This window comes from Rousettus aegyptiacus, unplaced genomic scaffold (assembly GCF_014176215.1).
Source record: "Rousettus aegyptiacus isolate mRouAeg1 unplaced genomic scaffold, mRouAeg1.p scaffold_m13_p_7, whole genome shotgun sequence".
Taxonomy (NCBI): domain Eukaryota; kingdom Metazoa; phylum Chordata; class Mammalia; order Chiroptera; family Pteropodidae; genus Rousettus; species Rousettus aegyptiacus.
The window spans coordinates 83,368,516-83,384,462 of NW_023416310.1; the positions used below are offsets into that span (position 1 = coordinate 83,368,516).

General features: G+C 47.0%; 1 protein-coding gene across 2 annotated transcripts in view; it reads right to left on the minus strand.

Moving 5' to 3' along the window:
• ADRA1B (adrenoceptor alpha 1B) overlaps positions 1-15,947 on the minus strand; it is a 456,726-nt gene that overhangs the window by 117,594 nt on the left and 323,185 nt on the right. For both annotated transcript variants that reach the window (XM_016167049.2, XM_036224615.1), the window contains exons 8-10: positions 14,036-14,082; positions 12,994-13,321; positions 1,247-1,330 (exon numbers count right to left, since the gene is read on the minus strand). The gene's annotated coding sequence lies outside the window, so the exon portion shown is untranslated. The remainder of the gene's footprint in view (positions 1-1,246; positions 1,331-12,993; positions 13,322-14,035; positions 14,083-15,947) is intronic.

The window sequence follows — 15,947 nt, forward strand, 5'->3', positions numbered from 1 at the left end:
TTATCTCTGTTTAGGACAAGGTGAGGTGAGGCCCTTACCCTTACAATCACCTCACTTATCACCACTGGAATCCAGGTAGAGATTTCCGGCCAAGGAAGGCCTGTGGTAAGGAGATATTCTACCCCAATTGACATCTTGGACTGAGCTTAAGGTCTCGTGTGATCAGTGGCTCCACTGGCCACAGCCTGAGTCTGGGCTCATATGCCAGGCAGGGGACTGTAGGAGCCAGAGCCTGTCTCCTTCCCAGCCCCTTGGCAGAAACAAATGCTGATGAACTATAGTAGGAATTTCTGCCTTTGAAACATGAGCCAACTGAGCGGCTGTGTCAGGTCAGCTAAGAAAAATGTCATCCCAGGCTCCTGTGGTGCATCCAAGAGTTGGCGCCAGAGTAGGAGCTGGGCAGGTCTTCCTAGGAGGGCTGGGAGCTGCCGGAGATAAGAGCTGAGCTCAGGTGAAAGCTTTCAGGATGGGGATGCTTAGGCTTCAGAGTGTGAGACTAACTCTTATCTGTAAGCATGGTCTCACAGTCTACCCCTTGGCGTGTCTTCTAACTGCTGAGAGGCCACAGCTTACTCAAAAGAATCTCCCCATTTATGCAATATGGGTGTGCGAGGCCCACTTTTCTGTTCCACGGGGCGAGAAGATACTTCTGGTTGATTAGTTGTAATGGAGCTCTGGTCGGTTCTGTCTCACAGTCCAGCGCTGGGAGGGCTAGTTCCACCCGCCACCCGCCCTTTGTAAGAGTCCTCTTCCCGAGTCCTGCCATTCTCATCTTCTCCAGACTAAACCCACCTGCATTCCCTTGGAGGTATAAGTAGTTCTACACCGAAGGTCTCAGAAGAGTGCCTTAAAGCAGTATAGGGACGACATGGGGTGGGGGCCGTGACTATGAGAAGAGTCCCCTAGTGCAGGCTTTTGGGAAGTGTCTCACCAGATGCTTCAACTCTTGCCTCTCAATATTTTTAGTACCCCCCAAGTCCCTCTTCAGAGTCCTCTCTTTCCTCAGATCCTCACCCCCTCCCTTGGGAGACACCCCTCCCCACAGAAGGTCTGAGCCCTGATAATCAGAACCTTCCTGCAAATGACAGCTGGCTGCGGCTCAGGCAGGAAGTGGGGGCGTGTAAGGCATCAAAGTGACTTGTGAGGCAAGATGATTTATTGGAATATTAATTTGTTTTTGAGCTTCCTCAGCTCTCTTCTTCCTCCCCATTTTAAGCAAGCAGCTTGGCCCTTTTGGGCTTCTTACCTCAGGGATTCCTGTCGGCAGAGGCAGTCTGCATCCTGCAGCCCACAGCTCATCTGCATCTTGTGAAGAGTACGATTAGGTGTCCTTGGGAGAGGAGAAAGGACAGGCAATGAGCAAGTCTCCTCTGGAACAAAAGGGAAGAGAGGTCTGGGGCAGGGGCGGCCTGGGTGGTGAGGAGGGGACGTATCTCCTAGGTACATTCCTGAAGAGTGGTGTTTTCTGCTCTGTGTGGAAGTCCTGCGGCAGCTCTCTAAGGAGATAAGGAGACCCTGTGGGATGGCAGCTTGGTGCCCCTGGGCAGGCAGGACCCTGAGATGAGGGGCCTGGGTTACGTGGAGTTCTGTGCCCCATGCAGGGAATGCGGAGCGAGTAGGGATAGGGATGTCATGCTTTAGGGTCACTGTAGGGGTGGTTTCCATGTTAGGCTGGAGGATATGCACACTTTACCTGTTTCTGGAGCATCACAGCAGTGTGCTGTGCTCTTATTCATGGCTGGGAGGGGATAGGAAACCTCCAGTAAAGACTTTACCCCTCCCTTTCCAGTCTGGCAGATTGAGGGCTCAGAGTAGGGAACAAACTGATTTTGAAAATAAAGGTGATATTCCTATCAAACTTGCATTCAAGGCCCGCAGTTTATGCTTGCCTTCTTGATTCCAGGGCAGAGACTCATCTTTTCCTTTGACAATATTTTCTTTACATCTGGCACCCAGCCTCCGTTCTTTGGCATTTCCATTTATTCATTCATTTCATAAATATTAATTGAGGGGTCTACTCTTTGTTAGGTACCGGGTTAAGTGTGGAGGATACAGTGATGTGCAAAACCAGCCTTGGCCCCCATGGACTTCACGGTCTCCCTGAGAGACATTTCCATCATGTAATTCTACACATCTTTAATATGCACACATTTTACCTGGATAGAGGTGTAAAGGGAAATAGATGCTGCTGTAAGGCTGAGCTGACGTAGTCTGGGGCAGGATTGGAAGTAAAGAGGGTATCAGGAAAAACAGGAAGTCATGTTCGAGCTGAGCTTTTAAGACTAGATGAGGCTGGGTGTGCGTGTGCATGCTCGTGCAAATGTGAACATGCATGCATGCATATGTGTACGTGTATGTGCACGTATGGGGGTATTTCGATAAGAGGGAAGAGCATTCTAGAAGGTCCTGAGTGGTGGGGGAAGGAACCCGGTGCCTTTGAGGAACTGAAAGAAACTTGTGTGGCTGTCAGAGGTGAGGCCGGAAAGGCAGCGAGGTCGCCTGAGGCCTCAGAGATCAGGTTGGACAGTTAGGCCTTTGTCTCGAGTAATGGGAGGCCACTGAAGGTTTTTAAGCCTGGAGGTAAAGGATCTTATTCACGGTTCGAAAAGATGACTCTGACTGTTGTGCTCAGCAAGGACGATAAGGAGGCCAGAACCAAAGTGGGGAGGCCAGGCGGTGGGTCTGACTGAAATCGTTGGGGAAGGAAGATGCTCAAAACATGAGCAAGTGAAAAACAAAACGAAAACAAGTTGCATAAACGTGAGTACGATTCTATTTGTCATTTTTAAGAGAATATGCATAGATATGTATTATATTCACACTACAGAAGGTTCTGCAGGCATAGTTGGTTTCCAGCCCTTTGCTATTACTGACTTCCTTATAGAATAGAAAACATCTTGGACTGGGGACCCACAAGCTTGGGCCACTGCTCTGATGACCGGCTTTGGGCTTTTCTGTGCCTCAGTTTTCTCATCTATAAAATGAGGGCAGGGGGTCAGATGAACTCTAGACATGAATTCCTTCTACCGGATTCTTGTAACTCTGGGCAGAAAGAAGGTACAAAGTAAGGGAGGCAGCATACGTTACGCAGGCAAGTTGTATAACCCCAGCTCTATTTCGGCACTGCAGAGTTAGGGTGACATTCTAGAAGAGCAGCAGCAGGACGGCGGAGAGTGAGAACATCTCACAGGGCAGCCTGACAGTAGGAGGAGTGGGCAGCTGTCTCTGCGCTGAGATTTATCGCCTGCCTGGACCAAAATAGCCCCATCCTCTGGCCTGCTCCAGGAAGCTCCTTCCCGGTAAACATGAAATCCACTTACCCAGGACTGCAGCTAGATCTACATCAGGCTATTCCCCTCCAGGATACCATGAGCCCAGACCAAGTAACTATACCGCTGGAAATGAAAGAAGGGGACCCAGGGGAGGGAAGACTCCAGGCCTAGCCAATTTTGGAAGGAGAGGCCTCTGCTCCTTATGACTGGCCTGACTGGGGGTGGTGTAAACAGCAGAGTGGGCTGCTGTTCACATAAGGCTGTACCTTGGAACACAAGTTTGCAGGATGAAAATAGGTGGTCTTCAAAAAAGGGGGGATTCCATGGTCGAACAAACTGGGGAAACACCGGCTTCACCAAAGTCAAGCGGGCTTTTCTACCCTGGGACTTACAGAGCTTTATTAAGCTAACTTCATGAATCCCTGAGGAGGAGGAAAAAAGCACCCAGTATATCTACCTTTTTAAAAAGACAACTTTCCAAGAGCGGTCTTCTCAAATCACACTATAGGAACAATAGACAAGGCTCTAGGTCTGACTGTGGGGAAGGGGGCCTGGGTCTGACTTCCACCTGAGCACCCCACACCTGCTACACTGATAGGTAGGTACATGGCAGGTACGTGATGATTATTGAATGGAAAACTTCCGAACTAATTCTGCCTAGTTTAGGATGTGACTGGGGATACAGCTGGATTTTAAAATTCCCATATGGTATGGGCTGAATGTTTGTGTCTCCCCCAAATTCATATGTTGGAATCCCAATGTAATGGTTTTAGGAGGCGGCTGGGGGTCTTCGAGAGAGATGTTTCTGTAGAGCAGAAAGTCGGAAGCCTGGCTGAAGAGGCTGACAAGGATGATGCATGGGGAGGGACCGAAGGTGGCAAGTAGAGGCAACTCTTTTTGGAGGAAGAGTGCTCCAGGAAAGACAGAAATGGAGGTGGTCGCTGGAGGGGCTGTGGGCGCCAAGGTGATAGGAGGTGTGACAGTGAGTCTGTAGGCCTAGGGAATGCTCCAGTGAAGGACTGGCTCTTCGCATAGGAGCGCATGGGAACAGAGATGCCCATAGTTCCTGCGCAGGAGGGACGCAATGGGGTTCCCTGAACAGATGGAGGCGTCAGCCTTTGTCGGGTCATCGGTGGGGATTTGAGATTTGCGGCCCTAAAGCCTTGTCTATGTCTTGTTTTCAAGGCACAATGGATAGCTGGACATGGCAGGAAGCTGGAGATACACGTATTCAGGGCTGGGGTTTTGCCAGGAGGCTCCGACAGAGTGGGAGCACGGCGAGGAGATGAGGGTGTCTACAGGGAGCGACGACAGTGATCACTGCGAGTGTAAGAAAGAAGAGAGGAGCCCGAGGTTTTGAACCAGGTGTTACCCCATACGAACGCAGCTCAGAGTTGTGCAGACTTCCTGAGGAGTCTCCGTGCCCCTGACTTTCCTCTGCTTCCGTTCCCTTCTTACCCTACCTGCCCACATCCCCGGCCCAAGTGCAGCAGCATGCCTCAGTGACAGCAGGGGCACTTGGTGCTGGTAAAAAAGGCAGACCATGGGCTCTATCGCCTGCTGAATCCAAGTCTTTGGGGATGGGCCCAGTGTCTACATATGAAGCAAGGAGTCCAGACTCCTAGGGAGTTGAGAATCAATGCCTTTAGAACATCAAAGTACTTTTGAAAGGAACTTTCACTTAGTTCTCTGCCCTGGGTCATATTAGCTACTCGGTTTGGAGAAACTGCCAGGAAATTTTGATTCTTCTATCATTCTTCCCTTTGATTGACACCACGACTTTCTTTTTTAAAAAAGTTCCCTTCCCTCCTGAAAATCTACCACTGAGCAATGCCCTTCGAGTGGAAATTCCTGAAAGATGCTAATATTTGGTATCTGGAGGTCCCTGGGGTGTGGTGTGCTTGGCTAAGAAAGCATGAATAAACTCGAAGGACATATTCTTATCTCCTTGGAATTTTGTTCCCCAACAGGAAAACCATCTGTTTTTCTACCACCACCCTCAGCCCCACAATGTATGAAAAAGCTCGTGGCCCCTTCCTTGTAGCTGCGAACACATACAAAGTGAAACAAGGCCCAGGAGGGAACAAATTTAAGCAGATTTGTTCCTCTCGTCAATGGGTCAGTGCCAGTTGCCGTGAGAAACACTGCCTTTGCTCTCCTGGCATCTGGCTACCCTGGTCTGCTTTCGGTTCTTTTTATTGATTTATTTTTCAGATCGGGGCCCTTGCATACGCTGTCCCCCTCTGTCTGCTAATCTCCCTACTCCACCCCTATTGCACATGGCTGGTTCCTTTTCGCTCTTCTGGCCTCCGATTAAGCATCGCTTTCTTGAAGAGGCTTCTTGGACTATCATGGCCACTGTAGGTCTTCTGATCGCTGCCATCTCCTCCATTCCTTATCTCAGCACCACTCTTTTGCGAGTTATTTACTTAATCGTCATCTATACCTCCAACAGATTGCAAGCAAGAGGAGGGCAGGAGCTAGTTTGCTTCGTCTGTCATTTTGTCCCCAGTGCCTGGCACATTAGGGGTCTTTAATCTGTTGACCGACTGAATAATGTGATGGTGCTCAAGACAAGGAATGGTGTGATTAAAATACATTTTGGTTCATGCCCCTTCTGTGCCAGTCGGGATTAGATTAAGCAGCGGGTGACCGAATCGGATGACCTGTGCCTCTTTCCTGTTTCCCTCCAGGTGAGGCATGAGTAAGGAAAGAGGTAAGAGGCCAGGAGGGTTGCTCTGGGAACGCTGAGGAGTGGGGAACAATGTGAACCCCCCTAAACTGCATCATAAAGCCCAAGCTCCTTGGCGGAGCATCCAAGCACCTTTGCGACCTAGGTTTCCAGCTTTACCCCCTCCTCCTTCATGTTCCCTCTGCTCCGACATTTCCTCACCCCAGTGCCTTCGCTGGAGCTACTTCCCTACCTGGAGGGCCCTTCCTTCTTATCTCTGCATGTTGGACTCCAACCCTCTTCAGAGGCCAGAGCCAATGCCATCTTCTCCAGGAGGTCCCCATCAACCCCATCACACCAAATCCATCTCCCTTTGCTCTGTGTTCCTATGGCACCTCGTTTATGCCCCTTATACTGTTTTATCATTATTTACACGTGAATCTGCGGCAGCCACTGCTAGTTGCCTGGTAGGCAGACAATAAGAGGGAGGATTGCACGAAAGGAGGTAGGAGGGTTGGAGGCTGGAGGGGCAGGGAGGAGAGGAGCGCAGGGCCGCATCCGTTTGGAGCAGCCTGGTGGCTGCCCTCTTCGAACTTCTGGTCACCATCAGCCTCACCATGCCCTGCACTGCATTCACTGGGGCCACTTCACATATTATATTGGCTGCTTGGCCCTTGTAGGTGTTTGACCTTGTGGCTCATGTTCTATAGCCTCCTTGGGATGTGCCTGAGCCCACTTTGCCTGAAACACCTCGGAGATAGAGAAACGCTCTCATATGGGCCAGCTTGTGGCCTCGAAATGCCACCATTAGTCTTCCCGTAACTTGCACTCAGTGGCCTCTTTCCTGTTTCTCGGGGTCACACAGATGACACCAACTGTACTGTCTCTTGCACAAGACAGCTCCTCTGACATGCACAGTCAGTTATCTCACCCTTGTTTCAATCTCCTCTTAATGGTAAGCCCGCAGTTACTTTTTGTTTTTTGTTTTTTTTTATGAATGATGTTAACAACGTTATGACTGATTCTTAAATGCCAGCTGTGAGCATTTGGCAAATGAAGTAAGCCTGGGTCAGCAGAAGGAAATCAGAGTGTCATAATTTTATGGGCATTTCAGAAATCGTTATCCCAGAGAAACAGATAGCCCCATGTGTTCATTGATAAGTGGAGAGTGGCCGCTTAGAGGGTAGTGTTGATTCTCAGGCTTTATCTGGGCTCCCCGGGAAAGGATTCTAGGGTGGATTACTGATGGCTTCTAGGAAGAGGAAGAAGGTGATGGTGGAGGGATGTCAGTCACTTGCCATCTCTGAGTTTAACCCACCTTCAAAGGCTCAGAGAGGGGGACAGGGTCCCACGTGGAGTAAGGTACAGTATGGGATCTAGAAATCCTGACTTCGGTACTTGAGTTTTCTTCCCTTTGACCAAGCTCCTTTATTGTTGTTAGTTTCTTCCAAGGAAATTCAGAGGCCAATAAATTGCTTATCAAGAATTTAGTGGTATTTTTGTCGTTCCCTCATTTTCTTACCTATTAGCTATCTCAGCTACCTTCTACAAAGGATGTCTTTTACATTAATCTGCCCATGCATCTCTTTCCCTAGTTATATAAATTTTTTTAAAAAATCATCTTGCTTCTTCCGTTGCCATTCTTTTTGAAAAAGCACAATAATCAGTCTTTAATGAGCTTGTGACTCTGAACCGAGGTATAATAATTTTGGTGACTCTGCAGCTTCCGTTGATGGAAATATATTTATTTTAGAAGCTGATGACCTGTGGGAAAAGACTATTATTCTAAATATCATGATGAGGTCATGGGAGCTGTTGGAGGGCTGGGGGAGAGGGGGAGGGGAGGGGAAGAGAGCCAGTGAAATTTAGAATTGCATATGGATGAAAGTAGATTGCTTTGTATTCTGAGTAAGAGATTCTGGTTTTGTGATTCTTTAGGGGTTTTGAAGGAAATGTACATAGATGGAAGTTTCTTGCTCCGGCTCAGGCTTTGTGGTCCCATTGGGTGACATGAGGGATGGTAGCTAACTAAGGTCAGCCTAAAGTCTTAGGATGGAAGACTAGCGGGTGCCAGAGATGAATGGGTTAGTCAGCGATTATGCTTCATATCTTTATAGGACCTTAGACTTGTTTCTGTATGAAAATTTTAGACAAAGTACTATACTATCTGTTAACGAAAGCTAGATTAGCAGAAAACAAACTAATAAACAAACAAAAATGCATAGTCATCCACAATCCTACACCTCAGTCATTACCACTAAGGATATATGCTTATATATATTTATAAGCATATATATATGTACACTGTCTATTTTGTAAGATGGGGCATTTAGTAGACATGTTCTCCTTTAATCTAATCTTTTTCCTGAACTGTATGTGTGACCATCTTCTTTGGTTAATAAATACAGATCTGTGATGTCATATTGGACGTTCGTTGATTGTTTTTGAAGCAACTGTTCCCTACCCTTTCATTTCTTAACAGAACACAGAATTTCCAAGCTAAACTGTTTGGGCGAGCCATCCTATCCTCAGTTCCAGAGCAGATTTTGATTAGATTGACCCAATCAACCGATCTTATTACCCAGATCTTGGTAATTGGTTCAGGGATGGACACTTGACTCAGTGTGGCCCTAAGAGGAGACATTTGCTGAGGATCTCTGGGTTAGAAATCTTTTCTCTCTTTCATGGAAGCTTCTGAAATTGATGCTCTTTCTTACCTCGGGTAGTTCAGCATAAGAAGGTGGGCTTAGAAATCCAGTGGGCATTGCTACCAACGGGAGGGGGCGCCTAGCTGGGAATGAAGCCATTCGGAGCAGAGCTGAGGGTGCAGCGGAAAACAGAAATCAGATTCTGGACTCCAACAGGAACCTCTGACTCAAACCACCCCTGAGGCTCGTCAGGCTTTCATTAAGTGAGTCAATAAATTTAAGCCCATTTGAATCCTATTATCTGTTACTGACAACTCAAGGCATCCTGAATAATACTGTCATTTAAAGTAATGATATAATATCCTATTACATGGATGTGTTAAAAGTATTTTCATGTCTACTATCCAATTTAATCTTTAAGCAGTCTTATGAAGTAAATAAGTATCTATTTGGCAAGTGGATAAACTAAGGTCTGGAGGGGACGACTGATTTATCCACAGCTAGTTAGTGGCAGAACCAGGCTTCCTGACTTTTTGAGCAGAGCTTTAGATAATACGTTATACCTTAAGGCAGAGAGATAATGGATCAGTAAATAGGATAATTCTGAAGGATGGGACCACATCATTAGGCTGACAGTTAGGGTGTAAAAGTGACCTGTCATGTGAATCAGCCGTATCCTGGATTTGAACTTAGGATACAAGGCATGAAAAGGTTTAGAGATTAGAGCAGTGGTCCTCACACTATAGTCTGGGAACCTCTGAGGGTTCCTGAGATCTTTTAAGAGGCTTATGAGGTCAAAACTGTTTTCATGATAATGTTAAAATATTTGTCTTTCCCTTCCCATTCTCTCATAAGTGTACAGTGGAGTTTTCTAGAGGCTACATGACATATGGCATATAACAAACTGAATGCAGAAAACAATATGAAAATCCAGCTGTCTTCTACTAAGCCAGACATTAAAGAGGTTTTCAGAAATGTCAAACAATGACACTCTTTATACTAATTTTTTGTTGGGAAACTACAGTTATTTTTAAAAAATGCATTATTTATGTTAACACATAATGTTTTTATTATTTAAAAAAATGAATTTATAAAAAATTTTTTTTCAGTTTAATTTTGAATACAGCGGGTATAGGTAGATATAATCTTCATGATAAAAGCTGTTTGTGTCCTTAATTATTTAAGGGTGAAAAGTGTTTTGAAGACATAAAGTTTGAGAACTGTTGGATTAAAGGATAAATATGATTTTCAATTAAAGTTCTTGCAGAAGACTCAGTCAGGCAAGTATGGTTTCTTTTTGGCTTCTGACACCTAGACTCTGGGCACAAAATACAATATGAGCTGGAGATTTAGCCATCAAAGGGTAATATAATCAGTATGGTTTAAACCAATTTGTGTAACTTTGCCCAAAAGTTCCCTTTGGGATTAAAATCAATTTGTTGTCTACTTTGATCAGATTGATCAGAAACTGACTATCTCTGCCCATTACTTTGCAGACACCTAAAGCCACTAGAGTTCTGTGTGGAAAGAAGGCTCTCTCTAACTAACACAGTATGTATCAGCCGTGGTTTCTGGTGGCAAGCAACAGAGGCTGACTCTGGCTAATCGGGCAGAGAAGTTGTTTATCAAAAGGATATTGGGGATTCTCGAAATTCTTAGGGGAAATGGATAGTCAGGCTTGAAGCAAAGCTTCCAGGAGCAATGACAATATACTCCGAAGAACCAGACTAATTGGGGGACCACTGCCCCTGCTGTCACCTCACCAAGCCCTCAGAAAAACCACCGCCGCCTCTGTGCCAAGGGCCCAACCTTGCAAACGCTGTCACCCCGGAAGTCAGGCCCCTTGCCACTATTCTCGCCAGCAAAATGGATCTCCCAGAAAATCTTTCTCCTTGAGTTGCTTCCTCTGGAATCAATGTTTATAGGAATTCGGCTCTGTTGCTGCTACCAGCTGTAAGACCTCAGGTAAGTCACTTAAACTCTCAAAGCCTCGGTGATCTTATTTGTTTCCTTGGGTAGATATGATTAGGTTAATTTCTGGGGTGATGATAACAAATAATATTGTGTGGATCTAGTAAGCACCCAATAAATGGTAGTCATTAATATTACTAATCTTTAGACTCTGCAATAAGAAGACACATTTTCCTCTAAAAGAGTAAGGGGAAGCTGAGGCCTGGGGACCTGCATAAAATGTGAGCAAGAACTAACATCAGGATGCGCATCTGAGCTCATCGATTCTGGGTCTGGCTCCTACCCCATTTGTAAGCCTCCTTACCTCCTAGTGCAATCGAAATACGGCAGAAATAACAAAGATCTCATATTACCAGGTTATTTTTGGGTGGGAAGATTCAAGGCAAGTTTAACTTTTCTTATTCTTTTGAAAATTTACTGAGTACATAGTGTTAAAAAAATAATTTCTAAAAAATTTAGATAGCAGTAAATGCAAATGTTTTCAATCCAAGATCTGTCTCAATTTGTGTTCCCTGCAAAGCCGAGCCTGAGATCCTCACCTGTAGGAGGAGATCAAAGTCTAGGTTCTGGTTTTCTAATGAACTAGAGGGCTTAATCGAGATGAGCATTTCCTGAGTGAGGATTAGTAATCAGGATGACCCAAATAACCAATTCCGTGGGGAAATGAGTTTGGGAGGTGCTGGGATAAAGAGGCTGCAAGCATTTTTTACTGCTGGACGTCTCAAGACCTTCACCCAACTATACACACTGAGAATCCCCAGAAGGGACTCACAGCCCCGGTCCCTACTGTGACTCCAGGAGGACTTGGAGGATCAATATTCTTGTGAGCACTTTGGGAAGCACTGGATGATCTCAGAGGTTTACCTTCAGCTATAAAGCTAGTGCTTTCTATGATTTCATGTTCCCCAAGTCAGCGAGATGAGGAATCATGTTTAAAATCATTTTCAAAACCAAGAAGTCAATTATAGGGAGAAGTGGAGCTCAGATCTAAAGCTTTTGAGCCATTTCCACCCCTAAATGTGAAGAAGGCAGGCCTTATGGGATAAATGAACTGTGTCCCCCAAAAAGATATGTCGAAGTCTAACCCCGGCACCTCAGAATGTGGCCTGATTTGGACATAGGACCTTTAAAGAGGTAACCAAGTAAAAATGAGGTCAGTGGGGTGGGCCTTCATCCTAACGACTGACCTTCTAGGAAGGGGACATTTGGACACAGACGCTCACAGGTAGAGGATGATGTGAAGACACAGGGAGACGTAGGTGAAGGGGACGGCAGAGACCAGAGGTGTGACACCAGAAGCCAAGGACCCTCTCGGCTGTCAGAGGTGGAAAGAGGTCAGGGAGGATCTTTCTCCTAGAGGTTTCAGAGGGAACATGGCCTTGCAGCTGCCTTGATTTTGGACTTCTAGCCTCCAGAGCTGTGAAATAATATATTTCTGTTGCTCTAAGCCACCCGCTTCGTGACACTTTGTCACAACAGCTCCAGTAAACGAATGTAGCAGATGTAATACGAGTCCCGGGCTGTTGCTCCCAGGCCCTTTGACAGTTAGACCCAAGTCTGAGCTCTGGACAGCACAGCGCACAGCCCGCCTGTGGGGAAAGCGGCTGGTCTCCCCTGGGCGGCTTCTGTTTAAGAGCTGAGAGCAAGGAGGGCCGCCCTGCTTCTCTTGCACCCTGTCTCCCTCGCCCCTTGTCTTCTTGCCTCACCTCGGCAACTGGCAACTACCCGGAGAACTCAGAGGCTCACAAACCACAAACCTTTTTATAAACAAACAGAGCCCCTTTAACGTTCACTTTTCCGGTGTGTCTGGGCTGGGCTGCTGGGCCATGGAATGTGACCTCTCGCTGTGAAAAGAGCCAAGTGCAAGCTTTGCCAGTGCAGCTGGCAGGTCCCGAGCTGCCCCCGGTGCAGACACCTCTTGCTCACATCTATTCGTGGAGCCCTCCTGGGTGCTCACTGCCCCTGACCAGGAGTCGAGCCTCTCACTACGTGAGTTACTTCTGCATCATCATAAGACCTTCTAAAGACATGCCCATCAGAGGTTACCGATGGCTTGAGGGCACACAAACCTATTTAATCCCTGCACTGACTATAAAAGAGGCGGGGCATCCCCATTTTACTGATGAGAAACCTGAGGCCCAGATGATGACGGGGCTTTTCCCAAGGTCATAGCATTAATTCATGGTACAGCTTAGACTTTCCTGAGAAAGGAGCTTGACATGGGGAGAACTGGATATTGACCTGAGAAAATACAGGTACAAGCCAATGGGTACCTGGTGGGCAGACGAAGGGGTGGCTGCCCAAGGGAAGTGTGGAGAAACAGGAGTTTGGGGACCAAAGACCCCAGCTTTGGAGTACCAAAGTTCTGCCAAATGTTAGCTGGGTAGCTGGGCAAGCAGCTCTCATCAACAAAGGAAATAATTGTACCTACTTCCTTAGGCTGTTCTGGCCATCAGATGACAGGATACGCATATTTAGCTCGGCATCTGGCTTTCTGAGAATCGTTCAGTGAGTCACAGGTATGATTGCGGAGGTTGTTTTCACAGCTTCTAGTCTCTCTGCACCTTTGCCTGGAGTTGACCCGGCGAACGCCTCTTCCTCTACAGTAAGTAAGCCCAATTTTGGAAGGAAGACAACTATGCCGATGAGTGCTTGAAGGTGGCTCCAGGTCAGGAGAAGCCCTGGGCAGCCTGTGGGAGCTGAGCAGCAACGGGGGATCCGAGCCCACAGAGGCGATTTCTGCAGCTTACTCTAAGGGCCTATGAACAGAACAAAACAAAACATGGTGAGAAGTTTCCAAAATGCTCTCAAGTGCTGCCAAGCCTGAATCTGTTTTCTGAGCCACCCCGTAGCAGCTTCATTGTCTCCTCCCCTCAGAGGCAAGGCGCTGTGACCCTTCGGGGGCAAGAATTTATCCTGAGCAGTGTAGCAACTGTTAAACCATGCTTGTTCTCTCAGTGAGGCTCCTCGTGGCTCCCACTTCTGTGCCCCTGTGTCGAGTTGCGCCAAAGAGTGAAGAAACAGGGTTGGGAGAAAATGCAGGGCCAGGAGTCCGCTCTGCTGAAGGTGACTGTCAATCCCGCAGTCCCTTAGATATTGAATAAGTGACATTTCTGCTTCAGAGTCTTCCATGGCATCCTATTGTCTATACTTTGCGAGATGAAGTGAAATCCCTTCATCTGGCCTTCGAGACCGAATCTGGCCTCTGCAGCCTGTCCCTTGATGGGTCACACATGGGCCCACACCCCGGCTGTACCCAGGACTCGCATGCAGTTCCTCAGATGTCTTTGCTTGTGCCCCTGGGAAAGACCAGGGTAATGGAGACATGGTAGGTGCTCCATGTGTATCTGCTGAATCAAGCTGTACTTTACTGTTCCCTCTTGTCATCTTTAAAAACCCCAATAAAGATAAAGACATAGACAAAAACAGCTATGGAGACCTGCCTTAAACAATAGGGATGCTTGAATAAATACCTGATGCTCCCATGTCCATCTCAAGCCAGGACTGCAGGAGGCTGGTCCTAGAAGTAAAAAGAGCAAATTGGAGCTGTCGCCCTGCCCTTTGTCTGGCAGTGAGTGGTCCCAGAATGGCATATACCACCGATCACTAGGCTCCATTCTTCCACCCGTCACCCTGCATCACTCACTCAAGGGGAGATGGGGCTACAGAAGAGGCCTGGTATGTCAGAGACTATGGAAGTTAAACAACATTTTGCAAAAGGCATTTGCTTTTCTCTGTAGGAGACCAATTCATGCTTCCTCTGATGGTTAAAACCATTTTGGATATAGGATTCTTGGGTTAAGAAAGACCCATTAACCTGAGGAGCCTTATGGTGTTAGCTATTGTAGGGTCTATATCAGTTCTCAACTGGGGACACTTTGCTCTCCCCTCCCCCCGCCCCCGGATATTTGGCAATGTGCGACATCCAGATATGACTTGGGGTACTCTTCCCCAGATCATCTCATGACAATGTGACTGGAGCCTCCTTGGAGAGGTCTTCCTTGTCTGTTTTATAGTCACTCTATATAATGATCATTTCATTTAATCTTCATAGCACTCAACAATATCTGAAATCCTCTGATGTATTTGTGTACTTGTCTATGTCCCCCACTAGAAAGCAAGGGCCACGGAAGCAGGACTTACGCCTGTCTTGTTAACCCCTACATCCCAGTGCCTCGGGCAATGGTGGGCAGTGGGAAGCTTCCGTCCTTGGTGGGTGAAGGAAGGACTGGAGCCTGTGTTCCTTTCTGCTCATTCTCATCTATTTATCTCTCACTACCTGTCTAAATTTTACCTCCTCAGGCCTATGCAATTCCTTCCTTTTTTGACTCCTCTTGGCACTTTCTAACTTTGATAGACTTCTATCATCCTCTCTTGCATATTTGGATTCTAGGGGCATTGTGCTAACCTTACTGCCCTACTGTAATCTCCTTAAAACAAGGGCTGGAAATTACTCTGATCATATTGCCTGGTCTCTTCCTGCAGTCCACACTGCTGCAGAGTGCTGCCTAGATAAATGTTGACCCCTGTTGCATTGAACTCCCCTTTGATTGCCTCCTCCCGTGTGGACAGGCAGCTTCCTTCTCCTTGGGTATCTTTAGGGTAGAGACAGAGTCTTTAGCAAACTATTTTTCACACCTAGCGAATTCTTAAGCAGGCAAGTGATTGTTAAGGCAAGAGATTGTTGAGTCGGGCTATTGTTTGAGCTCTTCTAAGTGTATATTCTCAGCAGAATCAGGGAAATTGTGAAAGGATAAGTAGAGAGTCGCAAAAGTTACCAACTTCCATGCCATCAAAGAAATGTGGTTTCGATCTTTGCTCAATTGCTCTTCTAAGCTAGGCTCGGACAATGTTCTGAGACTCTCTTGTACTATAACAATTCCACCTAAGTATGAAATGCAAGATAGAACCAGAAGGGACATTACAGATAATCCAGCTCAGCTCTCCTTAGTAAGAGATGCGGAATCCGAAGCTTCGGAGGAGCTGTGTTTAACATCGCGCAGAGATCAGGGGCAGACGTGGGCTACCCGGGAAGGCCTCCTGACCCTCGGTCAGTGCTGTTTCCATTTCAAGGTTAGTCCTTCGTCCCAGGAGCTCTTCGGTTGCTGTCACATAACATGTTTCTCCCTCCAAGCTGCAGGGTTCAATCCTTTATGCTCCCTGGCTGGTGAAATGGGGACCTGCCTCCAAGGCCTGATTTCAAGGACATCAGGAAATCTCCCCCTCCACTCCCCGGCCAATCACTGCTGCCAGAAGTTGTACCATAAGAGACAGGCTACTTTATATCTGGACGTAATCTGTCCTTAGACCAAAGGATGCAACTTCAAATGCCTCTGGGGGCTGAGCAGGTGCTTCAAGTGGTGAGTTGGCACAGGTGGAGTTGTG